This window comes from Ptychodera flava, assembly GCF_041260155.1.
Source record: "Ptychodera flava strain L36383 chromosome 3 unlocalized genomic scaffold, AS_Pfla_20210202 Scaffold_27__1_contigs__length_13241970_pilon, whole genome shotgun sequence".
Classification (NCBI taxonomy): domain Eukaryota; kingdom Metazoa; phylum Hemichordata; class Enteropneusta; family Ptychoderidae; genus Ptychodera; species Ptychodera flava.
The window spans coordinates 2,033,235-2,044,708 of NW_027248281.1; positions in this window are offsets into that span (position 1 = coordinate 2,033,235).

Consider the following 11,474-nt stretch of genomic DNA (forward strand, 5'->3'; position numbering starts at 1 on the left):
TGGAACGAACCACTTTCCATTCACTGGTTTACTAGCTCTGCGCACCGTAACATGTGCTGGTTTTTGCACGTGAGTCTCTCCTGAACCTCCATACACTCAGCCTAAACGCTGCTCCGTGGACACTGAGGAGCTGATAAGGGATATATATCGTAAAAGGACAACACTATGCCGATTTTGGCATGTATATTATGGACAGCAAACTTTGTGTTATTATTTGACAATTTTTGCTCATCTGTTCATGGCATGGACGCTGAAAATTGGCGTTCTCTACCACGCAATACAATTCTGCGAGCTACACACCTTAGTCAGTGGAAGTGACATGTGAGTTTAGCAACACTTATCACATGGCCGAGGGAACGGACTGTTACAATTGCTTCACAGTAATGTCCCGGTAAGAATTTTCAAATAACTGTAACAGTAAACTTTACAATTCCAATAATCCCTTATTCCAACTTTTCTAACACTAACTCTGAACAGTGTCTTCTTCTTCCACGTTGCACGGCTCAAATTGTGAGCTCTGCTTCACAGTACATGACGAAGACGTCTAACCAGTAGTAGATGTAGTAGATGGAGATGTAGTATAAAATTCTATGAATGTGACATACTTTGAATACACCCACTTTGTCGACATATATACTATACTATAGACTATATATCAGGGTGCCATTGTTCCCAAAGGTGATTTCATGTGATTGTCCCCACAACAAGTACCACCAGTCTTGCCTTTTGACAAGGTGGTCAAACCATATGCATATAGAAGGTTGAATATAATTACTAAGCCATCTGTCAACGAACACCAATTGTTTGTATTTCTAGCTATAGACAACGCCATTCCAGGTATCTCCAGGTATAATTACGTTATATTCGGAATAGAAAGGACATTTTTAGAATGTTTACGAAAACGATGTGAATATATGAGAAGTGAATTATCACAGACTGTTTGGCACAGCAGTGTGGTATAGGTCTTTTACGGGTTGGTCAACATCGCGAAAGATAGGAATGGTTACTAAAACGGGCTCCTTTAATTAACATCACTATCTTTCCGATGTTGACCAACCTCTGATAAGTCCACGGATAAGCATAATTAGTTGTGTTGACTATTAATTACAGCATGTGTGTATGAGAGATATACGTCCTTGTAATGGAGTGTAAAATAAAGAGTAATGTCAATCTCAGAGTCATTGACCGCAACATTGCAGACCGACCAGGATTCAAGCATTTCTTGGTAGAATCTCGGTAGGGGCAGGCTGAGTGAGTTAATATCGAAATTACACTTGAATAGGTACTTTCCACCCACAGATTTTAGGCGATGGTCTAGAAAGAGTTTCAAGAGGTGCTCTATGTTTTCATCTAGATACCTTTTAATAAGGTTTATACGCATAAGCTTGTGCATAGTTTTCACATCGGGGGCCTTTAAGCCCCCCTCGGAGACCCCTCTGACCATTACCTTTCTGGTTATTCTATCTTTCCCATTCCAGAGGAAATTGAAAATAAGCTGTTCAAATCTCTTAAGAATTTCAGGTGTTATTGTGGTCATTCTCATGACGTACGTATTAAGTTGTGATAGGGCAAAGGTTTTCAAACTCTGAACTTTGCCCATGAGTGTCAGGGATCTCTTTTTCCATGTTCCCAGAGTTCCTTCGTCTGCTTGAGTGGTGTTGCATAATTGAGAGTGGTGTTTAACTCTTGGTTATACGAGATGAAAATTTCTGCAATTTTGATCAGTGATGTCGGCCATTTGATGCCAAATGGTTTTTTCTTACGTCTTTTGCACTTACCAAGCCAAATAGCTTCCGTTTTAGTAGGGTTGACCATTAAGCCTGAGAGTGAGTGGAACTCGTGCAACATTTCAAATATTCTCTCACACATGACTGTTCATCTGTTACAAAGGTCGTCAGGTCATCCGCAAATGCGGCATATCTGCATTCACCTATTCCTGTGCTGATACACCTTGACATTGGCGTCATCATTCAAGTTAATTAAGAATATTTCTATCGCTAGGATGAACAAATAGGGTGACAATGGATCTCCTTGTCTCACCCCCCCTTTCAATGTTAAAATATCAGGTGCTGAAACCATTGTTCATAACGCAACTGCTCAAGTCTGTGTAACATGTAATGAACCATTGTTTAAAGAGTGGGCCAAACCCGTATGTATTAAAGGCAGGGGGAGCCTATAAATACCCCCTATCTCCCTGGGGATTCATAATCCAACATGAGTGGCACATGGTAACAACGTCAACGAATGCTCCCGAAAATCTGGATCTTTCAACAACCATGGTGTAAATTAAAGCACTGTTCCAACATATTACGTTTTGTGAATACTTGTGGCATCACCCTGTTGGCGAAATTCTCTCATTTTTTCCATTTTAAGTTGATTTTTTATGCCAAAACTGCTTCGATGCTGTGTTCGAAGCGTCCAACAAACAACAGATGAAAGCATTCAAACAGCAGCCAATCACGAGGGGACGCGCAAAGGTGCAAACGATCAAACATTTGTTGTGTACATCGGATCGATTACGATGTCAACAATGAATAAACGATTCTTACTACTGAACGAAAAAACTTGACCAACGGTTACTGAACACGCGCCTCAATGAATTCAGACACAAACGGACTACTTCATGGTTTCAAGCAGATTGCCTCTCCCTTTTTGTTCGTTGATATGTGTACCTGTAGGCCTATGAATGGGTGATGTTTTTGTTGACCTGCAGTACGATATTTTACGATAGATCGCCTTTGGAAGTATGTTGTGGCATAGCCCTGCGTACGATGACGTGTATTCCCGGCGTTATACGGCCTCCCACCACAGCTCTGCTGATTACCATGGACAAAACCGGCAACATGCGGATCCAATTTGGACGGAGCACGAAAAACTACTTTCTAACTGTTTTCCGCCGAAATCAACTCGATTCCGATCTACATGTATGCAGCCTACCCAAACCACTCAACCGCTCACAGACTGCGAAAAAAATGCTCTCGTGACATCCAAAACCGTTGTTTGCTCGCGATGCACGGTCAATGGCTCATGCAGTGGACGGGCATTGGATACGTTCATGCCACGATTACATGTATACAGGTGCCCATGAGCTTCATTATTTCCTGTCGGGTCGGGGCGATGAAACTAAATCGTGATTGATTCATCTCTGTCGGATTTGACCAAAAAGAGACACTTGACATAGATTATAGCATCAAATGTTGACCGTTCAGACTGAAACATGATAAAAGGTCTGAAGATCGCCGTGATCGGTGATGTCGTTCTTCTCTATACGTTTTTCTGAGCTTGTTTTTTACTAAATTGTTCAAGTATTAGCTGACGTTTTTTTGAAAACTTCATCAACTTTTCTTTCCCAACCAGGGCACAACATTACCTTTTTTACTTTCATGGTAACCTAGGATGAATTAAATCGCAGATTAATAGACTCTTATGTTCTTCCTCGATTGTCTGTGACTGATTTTGCTATCTCCATATCGATATTGCGTTCGCACTCGGGTGTCTTGAAACTTACGTCATTCACTGAAATAGTTTTCGGACAAACTCAAGAAATTCGACAACTACTAACGAATAGTCGGCAAAATTTACAGAGACAAGCAATAATAATTATGGTCATTTTACCGTCTTTTTTACCATTTTTGCCGTCTTTAGATAAGCGGACTCGTTTGACGGAAGCAGTATATAACGATCTGAGTTCCCATATTTTTACCCTACCGTGTGAGTGTAGTATTCGAATGAGTGAGATCATAATCTTACGCTGTTCCGAGGGTCTGGAGATTTTTTATAATATACAATAAATTGACCTTATCAAAATTATTGTTTTACATTGCTTGGATATTGATACTTTTTCCGTACGTTTTGACTGTTGATTTGAAGTCTTTTGATTCTCCATTGGCAGCAGCACATGTACGGTTACAACCGCCATGTGATGACCAGAGTGTGATTGTAAAGTTGTCGGGAAGTTGTTCAGAAGAAAAATCATTTTGTATTTAGAGGCTTCAGTTCGGGATTTTTCAAGATAAACAAATCATTATACATTTCCTACGTCTTTGAAACGGGGATTACGGTAATGTGATGAATGTGATGAAAATTTTGTGAACGTCTTTGCAATGTGTTCCCACGATGAGTGTGAACTGATTCTTTGTTAGTAAAAATCGTCAGAAATGGTCCAGTGACCGTGATAAAATAAACACAGATGCAAAACCATTGCGAGGAAGATAGTAAGAAATTCACATTGCGATATTTGCTGTCGTATTTCTCAGCAGGAATAATCATTTTTACACGTTGTGTATAAGATCAGCAAGCAGGTGTTCGGCGGTCAATTGCTTCTATCATAATGATCTTGATCACAGCTATTTGGCGAGAAGACAGCGGGTACTTATAATCTCGCAAAATTATTGATATCATGTCTTTGTGTTGAAAATTTTCGATCGGAGGCAGCTCAATATAACAGCCGTGATATATTCGGAATCGTGTTCTCACTGGACACCGAACTACCTGCTATCAACAGTACGTTATGTACCATCGGCGGTAACACATTGGTCGTAATCTTGTCTAATTCTGCCCCGCCGTTTGTACAGTCCAGAAATTTCAAAGCTATAGATTTTTTCACCCTGACATATAATACAGCGACCTTGCACACTAATGATCATTCCACTGTTTCTGTTGGGGTTTGTTGGTTTTTTAATTTGCTCCGTGGCCCCGGTAAGATTTTTTCAATACGATACAAAGTTTGAAATTTTTTCAAGGTAAATTTAGTATATTCCAGTTTGTGGGGTAAAGTTTTCTGGAGTGAAAGTTTGAGTTGACGCTGATAGAGTAGACGTCGAGCCCGGCACAGTTGACTGGGACCCGGTCGGTTTGGGGTCGTTTAGTCCAGAAACCTGCAGCAGAGTTCATATGATCACCGTTCGGCATTTGGGTGATTTTTTGGTCAAAGTAATGCAGTAACAATGTACGCCAGATTTTTTGTGTTGTTTTTGTCACAACTGTCATGTGCGTATACGGACGGTTTTCGATTAAAAACGGTAGTAATATCCAGTGCTCGTAAATGCGTGCAAAATTTATTCAGTGACTGTTTACGCAGCAGTCGTAAATACGACTAGGATTTACCACTACGTAACAACTGTAAACACAGCATCAATAGTCCATACGAAAATTTTGTGCTGAATCGAGGGAGATAACAATTGCGGTAGAAAAGGTCAGTCCATCATCCGTCAAAGTTGTTGATCGAAAAATCTTCACTGAGCGCCAACTACATGAGTGGCTGTTATAGTTGTACACGTAGTTCTGTGGGCTTTCCGCTGTCACTTGTTACGAGCTATGTTCAAAGTGCGTCAAGCTACGAATATTTTCATGTACTGAGTTACAGACATCGGTGAAGTACTGGGTACATTGATTTTATTCAAACCACTGCCTGTTTGTTCCTCGTGTTGTTTTTTGTGTCCCTAACGTCGACTGGCTCTATGTGCGTACAAACATAGCAGTCGGGATTAAGATTTCCTGGATAAATAGATTTATTCCGCCTCTGACGCAAAGATACACACTGTTTTACATGTGCCACTCCTAGGCCCTGGGATCGATTTCCATACCTTTAAACATTCCATAATGTAATCCCATTCTAAACTGTCGAAGGCTTTCTCAAGTCTATGGCAAGCAGTATTCCCGGGAGGTTGTTTTCGTCTGTATGCCAGAGAATTTCCTCTATCAGCCTGATGTAGTCACTTATATCTCTGAATTTGAAAAAGGCACTCTGCTGGCAGTTAATGAGGCTAGTCAAAAACATTTTTCAGACGATAGGCGAGACACTTTGCAGCTACTTTAGCGTCGGCGTTATTTGAGGGAAGACTTCACAATTTGCAATTTCAAGTGTAAATAGAGATAAAAAATAATTTAAACAATTTCACAGAAGGTCAAGTGTAGTTCCATATATCGATCAAGTGTTGAACTTAATGATAAATCGCTGTGTAATTGATATATCAATAATTGCTATCTCTGTTTCTTACATTTCATGTCAGGATTGGAATGTATTTCATGTGCACAAAGGGTCGTGGACGCACAATGAATGAGCTTGTTGCAAACCCCATCTCGCTAAAACCCGCATGAGAAATAATTGGATTGGATGGTTCAGAGTTTAAAATGCATCGGAAAAGTTTAGGTTTTTCTGCAGATGTCATATTACGAATTGCGGCCTCTTAAACTGTTGATTTATAACTTATAGAAATTATCATTACGCTGTAAGTACTTCGTTTGCTATGATGAAGATTTGGTAAGAAAGCATTTTTCCTCCATGATTTGCTGTTGTTTTGTCGTTCACAGAAGATAGAGATAACGGATTGTTTCGGAAATTATTAATTTTAGAAGAAAAATAAACTATTGATCTTAGAGAGTATGTATAGTTACTGTAACTTGACCTTGCGAAAAGGTTTTGTCCCGAACAGTGGCCCCGTTTTGACTCAGAATTAGTACAGGTACAATACGAAGTTCCACATAAAAGACAATGAAATGACAAAATGGTGTCATTTTGAAAATTGTATGAAATTATTAGCGTTTCTGTTTGAATTATTGTATCCGCAATGTACAACATGGCCCCTTCGTCACTCGGCCGACCGTCCATCACCGGTATTGCAAGTAGCGACAAAAATTTGATATATCATGGGAATTTTCTATCCTATATGCACTAGACTTTAGAGTGTAGCTTACGTAAAAGGAAAATATATTTGGCTTGCATTCACATTCCTAAAACATATCAGTTCTTTAGAAGTATCCATACAAGGATTGGCAAATTTTTTTTGTTTCACTAACAGACTGTAAGATTTCATTTCATTCTTAAACTATTGTAGATTTCTAATTGGTGACATATCCTCATATTCATCTCAGGACAAATCGATGGAATGCTAAAAGTAAAACTGAGAATGAAATGTCACTACGAGTAACCGTAATTGCTTTCATCATTATGTATTCCCTTGTGTCATAGTGAACGGAGTATAAATGAATTTTTTGTATGTTAAATTCGAACTGAAATTAATAAAGTATATAACCTTAGATGTGTAAATAAATGCTAACGATCCAAGTTTAAAATATTCTTTTCTTTTGCACATTCCGCCTAGGAATGCACACTTTACACAGAATACGTTTGTGTGTGACTGATACTCGAAGTCCGTCAGATTTTCATCTAAGTTGAGCATTTCTGTGCTTTATGTTTGGATGAGAATTCAAAATCAGTATGTTTTTCTCCGTTCATCATACATTTACTGAAACATTCTGTCAACTGTACGGAAACTCAAAAGATCCAGAGAATAGCCGCAATTTCTCAGTAGAAGGGACAATGGTAGAAACTTACTTTCTGTAATAAATTTGTGTTATTATCAAGATAAAAGTACGACCATGGTAACGCTGTCCATGTCGTCACGGTGTCTTTACTTTCCACTAATCTTTTCACCCACATAGCCTGCAGTGCTTGCACTTGACATTTACATTGATATGTTTGGTACATCCGCATTTGTAACCTCTTTCAAGCACTTTGTTTGAAATTTTTCTTTTTCGTTTGACAAAGATGTCAATAAGATTTTGGACTTTCTGACAGATATCTTCTGGTATACCAATTACAGAAGCAAGGTACATTATCTTTGATACAGCAAGAGATTTTGAAATAACAATACGCCCATAAATTGTAAAGTGGCGCCTTCCCAAGAATTTAACAAGTTTTCGAGTGATTTCACTTTTTTCCCAATTTAATTTCTTCCCCAGTATATCATCATAACCAAAATATACACCCAGTGTTTCACAGGGTTTGTCACCAACTTTCACATCCTTGTGTCTAAACTTGCCCAACGGAACCCCTGTCGTTTTCTTCTTATTCAGCTTTAACCCGCTACATTTGTGAAAGTTTAATTTCCATAACTGTAAGAACTGATTCAACAGAGGCAATATCTTCAACAAAATAGTTTGTCATCTGCTAATAATGAAATCTTTGCTTCACGTATTGTGTTGTTTGGACCAGGTAATTAAAACCTTTGATGCCTTTGTCATACCTAATTTACATGCCAATATTTCGATCGCCAATACAAATAACAGGGCTGACAAAGAACAGCCCTGCCTGACACCTCTTTGAAGATTAAAGTATTCAGAGCACCAACCTTTGTACAGAATACAGCTCTGGATGTCATTGTAAAGTGTTGTTACTCACTGACGAAAGGATTGTCCAAAATTCATGGCAAGTAAAACTTCATTAATATAATTCCAATTGACGCTATCAAAAGCCTTTTAATAATCAACAAAAATTGTAGCACCATTCCTATTGTTTTTTCGAATAGTGAAAGATATCAGCAATCAGTCTAATATTCTCGCCGATAAAACGTCCCTTTAGATAGCCTGTTTGATCTCTGTGGATTAAAGATGGAAGAACAAGTTTTAATCGATTGGACAGGGCGTTGGTAGCTATTTTATAGTCTGTGTTGAGAGGGGAAATTGGACGCCAGTTATTCAAATCATCTTCTGAACCCTTTTTATAAAGGCGAGTCAGCACACCGTGCCTCGTTTCTGAGAGACTGACATGACACCACTTCTGTTGGCTTCGTTTAAAGAAGCGACTAACAAATCACAAATTTCATGCCAAAAACAACGGTAAAATTCAACAGTTAAACCATCTGAGCCTGGAGATTTGTTTACTGCCATGCTATTGAGGGCTGCAAGACACTCATTTCTGATAATTCGCCTTCACAAATACTATTATGGTCGTCCGAGAGTTGGGGAATTGGAGTTTCACCAAGAAAATCCTTTAATGAAACCTCTTTATCTTTAGCCTTATATAAGTCACTGTAAAACTTCTTCTGACCCCGTAAAATTTCTTCTGTATCAAACACGCGCTTACCATCACTTGTGCAAAGTGATTTCATCTCTTTCTTCGTTGCGTTACTTTTTCTAAACTTAAAAAATACTTTGTACTTCTCTCGCCTTTTTCCACCCGACGCGCTTTAGAGCGAATTTGTGCACCTTCGGCCAGCATGGAGTACAAATCTTCCAGACGTTTTTTCAATTGTACTGTAAATCTCAATATTGATATCTGATGGTTCATAAATCACACGTTTTCTGCTGAACACAACTGCTTTTCTAATTCCAGTATAGTACGATTACTGTTCTTTGTAGCGTTATGAGAATAGACAGTTGTAAACTCCTTTATGTCTTTTTTTGTCAAATCCCATTTGACTTTTGCACTAATATTTGCGTAATTGATTTTACATGATCTAATAATATTTCGCATACTGCTTACATAATCTTCCTTATTGAGCAAGTAATTATTGAACTTCCAGGTGCCAGCTCCTCTGTCGTTTTTCTTAGGGACTATTTCAAAATATACAGCCTTGTGGTCAGTTTTCAGCGCAGGCCTTATGTCAACTTTTTTTATACTTTTAACAAGGTGTTTGGCAATGAAAATATAATCAATTCTGCTGTGAATTGCGTTTGGACGTAAACGTCGCCAAGTAAATTGTTGCAAATTAGGATGTTGTTGTCTCCAAATATCAACAAGGCCAAAATGATTCAACAACTTACGAAGGCAATTAACAGACTTATCAACAGTTACAGAATGAGAAATTCTATCAAGATGATTTATGGCGCAATTAAAGTCACCAGCTAAAACCAGATTTTCATAAGTACAATGTTTATCAATTAGATTTGTCAAATTCAAAAAGAAATTCTTTCTCTGTACACTCTCATTGGGTGCGTAAATACCACACAAAGAAAAACCCTTCTTGTCATTAGTACCATTTACAATTACAATTCTACCTTGATTATCTGTGTAAACACTGTCAATTTGAAAATTAAGTTTCTTGGTAAAAAGAACTAGCGCAACCTCTACTGTTGTTCGAGCCTTTTGAGAAAATAATTTTTCCACCCCATTCTTTTTCCCAAATGTCAGTATCTGTCCCTTCTCCATGAATTTCTTGTAGAACGACAATACTCGCTTTTTGATACCTGATCCACTGAAAAATGTCTCTACGTTTTGTTTTTTCGTTTAAGCCTCTTACATTTAAAGTCAAAATGTTTAATTTGTCACTCATTTACCGTGTTGCTTCCTCTTTCGTTTTCTTTTCTTTCTCATGCTTCCGTCTTTGTTCATACCTTTTGGAACGATGGGTGGTGATTCTGGGGAAAAGTCTGACACATCTTCTCGCGTGGTGTCACAATCAAGGAATTGTTCTTCTCCACTTTCGCTGATGTGTGTCGAATCGCTGTTATCAGACACCTTTTCATCCCCGTCGTCATGATGATGTTGTACTTTCGCTGATGTTGTTGTGGATGATTGTTTCCCGCCAAAAAACGACGTGATTGATTTCTGCACAGCACGTTGGTCGGATGACGTTGATGGTTCATTTCTGTCATGAGTTTGCTCACAGGGACTGCTGGCGTATTCTTATTGCTGACTCGAATGTCTTTGGTGGTAGGTTGTAACGGAATGGCTTGTGGTCGCCTGAAGACCGGCGCAGAAGGCAACTATGTCGACATCTTGTCGGTGTCGGCTGTATAGAGATTGGAGGTGCACAGCTCGCTGCATCAGGGAGAGATTGTGTAGCAAGATGTTTATCGTGTGACAGGACGGACCGAACTAGTGAAGCTTTGGTTTGCGAGAAGCTTTTCATACCCCTTGGTCCAATAGAATTAATGGCGGGACATTCTTTCGCAAGATGTCCACCATCGGAACAAAGCCTGCATTTTATGGAATTTTCGCACTGGTATTTCAAATGCCCCAGCTGTAGACAGTTGTTGTACCGTTGTTGTTGAGTTGTCTCTTTATGAGTTGTTGCTGTAAAAAGTCTAGCAGTGAAAAAACCCACCTTGATTAATCTCGGTACCTCTTCTTGTGGTTTTTCAATAAAGACTACTCGATCACCATTACAAATGTTTTTAAGTTTTCCGTTGATTCTCCATCGTTGTCTGATAAATCTAGTTTTGATTGTCAGGCCGATGTCCGTCAACGCGCCTTGAATTGCACTGTCGTCTAGTGACAGCGGCAAGTCTTTCACGGTGATTTTTTTACCCAGGCTTCATATCAGTTCTTTAGAAGTATCCATACACAGGATTGGCAAATTTTGTTTGTTTCACTAACAGACTGTAAGATTTCATTTTCATTCTTAAACTATTGTAGATTTCTAATTGGTGACGTATCCTCATATTCATCTCTGAACAAATCGATGGAATGCTAAAAGTAAAACTGAGAATGAAAGGTCACTGCGAGTAACCGTAATTGCTTTTCATCATTAGAATGTTAACGATCATTATGTATTCCCTTGTGTCATAGTGAACGGAGTATAAATGAATTTTTTGTATGTTAAATTCGAACTGAAATTAATAAAGTATATAACCTTAGATGTGTAAATTAAATGCTAACGATCCAAGTTTAAAATATTCTTTCCTTTGCACATTCCGCCTAGGAATGCACACTTTACACAGAATACGTTGTGTGTGACTCGAAGTCCGTC